We start from the raw sequence: 5,867 nt of genomic DNA, 5'->3' as shown, positions 1-5,867 counted from the left end.
GCAGGCATCCGCTCCTTCTGTTGCCCAGCTGCAACGCTTCCCCTCTCCCCGCCAGCCGCTTCGGTCCCCGCCTGCACTACCGGCAGACCATCCTCACCAAGATGGGAGTGGTGCGGCATAGGCAGCACCACAGGAACCTCGGACTGACTCAGCGCCAGTGTCTCGGGGTTCACCAGCGTCTGCTGGGCCGCCAGCCCCTCGGCGTACATGGCCTCCAGAAAGTTGTCTATCTCCGCGCGGTCCATGGCCTTTTCAAAAGCGTCGCGACTTGATTTATTACCCGGCGGGGTTTCTAAAAAAAAAAAAAAAATTACCAGTCAGTTCGGATCACACTTACAAAAAAAAAAAAAAAAAACGGTATGGCGGAGATTTTTCACCAATGGAACGCGTTAACCGCTGGTCGACCAGCAACTCCCAACCAGTCAGAAGTCGGAAATCCAGCAAGTTGCGGTTCCGCCAGCAACCTCTGATCCTCGCTACGCGACACTCTTCTTCGCCCGTTAGCGTGTACCGCAGTCCCGCTGCACAAAAACGGTAATCGTTAGTGAGAATACAAGTGCAAATACGTGAACCCGCCAACTACGTTCAGCGGAAACCGGTTACCAACCTCGAATGGGTTGGAACTCCGACTTAATCCTAAATGTCGGCCCTTCCTTGTTCGACCTGGCATGATACTCCCAACCCTCTGTGGCGACGCAGAAGGTCCCCCGCCAGTAGGACATTGAGTCCCTTAGATTCTCGATCAGCTTGGGCGCTCCCTGCCGGCGGCTCAAGTTCACTTGCCCTTTGCAACCTCAGCGCTTCACGTACACCAGCTCGTAGAAGTGAAGCACTTCCGCCACAGTAGGCCCCTCGCACCCGGACAACCGCCAAAGTGAGTTCATGGCCAACATCAACCACCACATGTTGGGGCAAATCTGACCAAAGACAAGGCCAAATTCGCACACCAGGATTTGGAGATTTGGCACCAGCGGGAGTGTCACTCCTTGGCGGAATATCGCCTCATGAACGGCAGCAAATCCCGCTGGGAGAATCGAGGCCTTCTCATCCGCTGTCGGCGGGCACAGCTTCACCGAGCCCGGCAACCGGAACGTCTGCTTCATTCGGTTAACAGCGGCGGCGTCCATCCGCCCTCCTGCCTCGTCGACGGCGGTGCCATCCGAGAGGAACCACGCCGACTCAGCATTCTACCCCGCTACTTCTTCTTCTCGAGCGGAGCCGCTAGCAGCACTGTTGCTCGCCAAACGCTCATCGCGCCTAGCTTTGGCAGCAGCGGCCTCACCCGCCATTGAGCTCTCTGGACGCGAACCACGACCCATAGCTACTTCCCAGGGGATGGTCTGTAGTGGCTCAACTTCTAGCGATTCTGGCAGTGAGGTTCTTGCATGGGCAGACGGACGCAACGAATCAATAAAAATCCTATCCGCCGCGCTGAACGACACGTCAGACCCGGAATCCTCACTGCTCGAAATCTTTATGACATTAGCCATCCCAAACCCTAAAACCCACATCAGTTAGCACAAACACAGATCTAGCCTATTCTTACATCAGTTATAGCCAAGGGCATCAAGAACAAAACCCAGAAAATGCCAAAATACGAACAAACGCACTCAACCCAGATTCAGCCATCTAAATCCCTAAGCACTAACGCTTTGCCAACCATAATTCAACCCCCCCCCCCCCCCCAAAAAAATCTCATTTTACACCTCAGAACACGCCCAACAAAACCAGCAATCATCCCAGAAAGACAAAAACAACAAGACCCAGAAAATAGCAGACCCACTGAAACAAAAAAAAATGGGGGAAATCCAGATACCAACCTCGGTGATGAAGTCTACGACACAGTGGTGCACAGTAATCTTAGGGGGCTGCGATCGTCGTCTCTTCGGGAACGGTATACCCAAGCTTCGGCAAACTCTTTCTTCGGTCTCGGACAAACAGAGCTTGAAGATTATGACTAGGTTTTCAAATTTTCACAAAGTGATGAAATCTCCCAAGGTTCCCCCCCCTTTTATGTCAGCATCATCGCGTCCTAAACCGTCCGCTCCATAACGACATCACATACCAGCCGTACACGTGTCGTAAGTCTCCACTCACTCTCCGGAGTACCCGAGGCGTCACCTCGGTTACGAAACCCACATTTACTATCATTAAAGGCAAGAAGACGGACAGGCTTAGGAAACAAGCCTACGCACGCTAACCCTCTATGGGTTCGACGCGTGTTAACCACCACGGGGACGACTTCACAATACCGTCCGAAGTCTCCGCTGAGCGAAACCCCGCCAGCGAAACTTCTCACTTGTTATCTTCCAAGTGATGAAGACTCCGCTGAACCAAACCCCGCCAGCGGAACTTCTCACTGGTTATCTTCCGAGTGACGAAGTCTCCACTGAGCGAAACCCCGCCAGCGGAACTTCTCACTGGTTATCTTCCGAGTGACGAAGTCTCCGCTGAGCGAAACCCCGCCAGCGGAACTTCTCACTTGTTATCTTCCAAGAGACGAAGTCTCCGCTGAGCGCCTTCCAAGAGACGAAGTCTCCGCTGAGCGAAACCCCGCCAGAGGAACTTCTCACTTGCCACCTTCCAGGTGACGAAGTCTCCGCTGAGCGAAACTCTGCCGGCAGAACTTCTCCCTATACCGTCCTGCAAGCTGGGTATCTTCCGCTATACACCTCTGGCGGAACCCACTTTCATCTTGCAAACTGCGTGCTTTGTTTAAACGCAATATCGTTCAAACAAAATACCACCAGGCACGTCTGCCGGACACTGCTTCCTGCTACATTTAGCGGGGGGATATCCGCCAAAACGCGTATCCCGAGGCCACGCCTCTCTGACAACTACCGCCACGCGGCGTTACCGTCAAACCGTCCCTACGGGACACGGGGACTAGTCAACAGTCTACGACGGCCCTGATCAGGCACGTTGACCCCCGTCATCTGGGTGCTAAACGTTGGGCTCGCTACCCAACACCCTCTGCTCCGTGCAGCTCCCCCTCAACAAACAACTTGTCGACCATCAGGAGGTCTATCTTCGCCGGGGAGTGGGGGACTCCCTGGGGGGCCCAGCAGGGGCCCACCCGAAAGGGTATAAAGCGTTTGCTCAGTAAAACCAACGGTTGACAACGCACTGACGCTAATTATGCTCTTGCAAGTCTAGCGGAAGAAAACGCTTCAAACCGCCGAACAACTCCCCAACCAAGATTGCCCTCCTTGACTGGGGACTTGGGGGACTTGTACATACATGTACATTTGCAAACATAATTAGCTATAATGGGCCATGCTCATTGTACCGCCAAAGGTACTAATTCCAACTAAAGGAATGACATGCAGACACACCGCCAGGCAGGCTACAGCCTCAGCGTCGGACCACCTCCAGATCACCGCCGACGCGCCGCCACGCGCCACGCCAAGATGGCATCAGAAGCTTCTGAAACTGGGAACTGAAGCATATCAGTCCCACATCGAAAACAAAGAAAAGATCAACCTCTTCCTCACCTATAAAAGGTTATCTCCTCTCTCCTCATTAATTACGCATTCAATACTTATCTACTGTTACTTTGTCAACACAAATGCATTGACTAACTTAGGCATCGAAGAGCAGAAGATCGCCCAGCGCGGTCTCCCTCTGACGCCCATTGTATTTCACTTGACAGGTAACGGGAGCTTCGAGAACAACACAAGTACCGATCCGCCCACCGGATCAGCGTTAGCTAGGGTCCAACTACCGCTGGACTCTTAAAAGTTAACAGGGTATATATGCGCTGTGTTCTTGTTTTGCTTTCTGGGTAAATGTTCTTGATGTTCTTGACTAAAAACTGTTATGGGGTTAGTGTAGATCGGTTTGGAACTAACTTACCTGGGTTTTAGGGTTTGTGATGGCTAGCATCATAGAAATCTCGAGCAGTGAGGATTCCAGGTCTGACGTGTCGCTCAGCTTGGCGGATAGGGTGTTTATTGACTCGTTGCGTTCGTCTGCCCCTGCAGGAACCTCACTGTCCGAACCGCTAGACATCGTCCCGCTACAAACCATACCTTGGGAAGTTTTCATGGGTCGTGCCGGTCGTCCAGAGAGTTCTAGGGCGAGGGAGGAGGTCGCCGTTCAAAATAGGCGCGAGGAGAGGTTAGCAAGCAATAGCACCGCTAGCGGTTCTACTGACGAGGGAGAGACTGGCGGTGGAGAAATAGAGTCCGCCTGGGTTTTGAGTGACGGTACCGTCGTGGATGAGCCAGAAGGGCCCATGACTGTGGCCGCCGTCCAACGTATGAAGCGGGTCTTCCGCCTGCCCGGAGTGGTGAAGCTGCGTCCGCCGACCGTCGAGGAAAAGGCTTCCATTCTGCCGGCGGGGTATGCGGCCGTCCATGAGGCCATATTCCGCCAAGGTGTCACCTTGCCGCTACTCCCCAACCTCCAGATCCTGGTATGCGAGTTCGGTGTCGCCTTTGGGAAGGTTTGCCCCAATATGTGGCTGCTGCTGATGGCGCTCAACTCGTTATAGCGCTTGTCTGGCTGTGAGGGTCCAACTGTGGTGGAGGTGTTGCACTTCTACGAGTTGGTGTACGTGAGGCGCCAAAGTTGTAGCGAGCAGGTGAACTTGAGCCGCAGCCAGGGGGAGCCCAAGCTAATTGAGAATTTGAAGGACTCCATGTCTACCTGGCAGGGCACTTTCTGTGTTGCCACGACGGGGTGGGAATACCAAGTGGTGTTGAATGAGGGGGCGCCGTCGTTCAGGATTAAGTCGGAGTTCCAACCTATCTGAGGTTGCCGTCGATCTCCGCTGCCCGAAGTTGGCGGCTTTTGTTTGTATTGTGCTTCATTTTGTTCTAATCATTAACTCCCCTTCTTCTTCTTTTTTGTAGCGGGCTTGCGGTATACTTTGACCCGCGAGAAAGAGTGTCTCATGGCGAGGATTAGAGGTTGTTGGCAGAATCGCAATCTGCTTGACCTACGTCTTCTCACCGGCTGGGAGTTGTTGGTCCGTCAAGAGTTAACTCGCGCACTTGGTAAGTGTCTTCTGCTGATCTGTGCCCTAACTCAGTTTGTATGGGGCTAACTATGTTTCTTCTTCTTTTTTTTTTTTAGATTCTCCGCCGGGCAACAAAGCAAGTCGCGACGCATTTGCCAAAGCTATGGACCGCGCAGAGTTGACTGATTTTTTGGAGGGCATGTACACCGCTGGACTGGCTGCCCAACACACTGTCGTCGACCCCCAAACATTGGCGGTGAGCCAGGCGGATGCTCCAGTGGTGCTGCCAATGCCGCACCACTCGCATCTTGGCCTTCGTCAGTGGTTCAGGCGGTAGCTGGAGCCGATCACGGGGTTGTCGGCGGGAGCCAAGTACCTGCTACCCCTGCGCAGCCGAAAGAGAGAGCGCCCTCCACCAGATGTGAGTCCTAGAGGGAGCGCGGGGTTTCGAGGAAAGAAACCGCTACTAATGCGGGGTTCAAGCCACAAGTAGCCTCAAGGTCTGCCGCCGCTGGTACTAAACGGGAGGTTCTTCAAAGGAAGCGACAGCAAAATGACAATAAAGAAGAGGATGAGGCTGATGACACGGAAACCATTGGGGCCCCCCAAAAGAAGAAGACGAGGCCTCCCAGCAGGTGACCGTAGCGGTGTCTGGGGAAGAACCGCAGGGCGGGCTGGACTCATTCTCTGCCTACGCGGAGTTTCTAATCAATTCGGAGAGGGAATTCATGTTCCACCTGTGCAAGAGGCTGCGCTTTGGTGGACTAGATGGGACGGTCCGCCCAACTGCTGTTCAACAATCGCCGTTCAACTCGGCGTTCAGCCATTTGTCTGTCGGGCTTCATGAACTGTTCTTGGCGGTTTCAAAGCAGCCTGAGGCCGAGCGTCAATTGCAGGAGGAACT

Source organism: Rosa chinensis, chromosome 4, assembly GCF_002994745.2.
Source record: "Rosa chinensis cultivar Old Blush chromosome 4, RchiOBHm-V2, whole genome shotgun sequence".
Classification (NCBI taxonomy): domain Eukaryota; kingdom Viridiplantae; phylum Streptophyta; class Magnoliopsida; order Rosales; family Rosaceae; genus Rosa; species Rosa chinensis.
Note: the sequence above shows the minus strand (reverse complement) of the source record.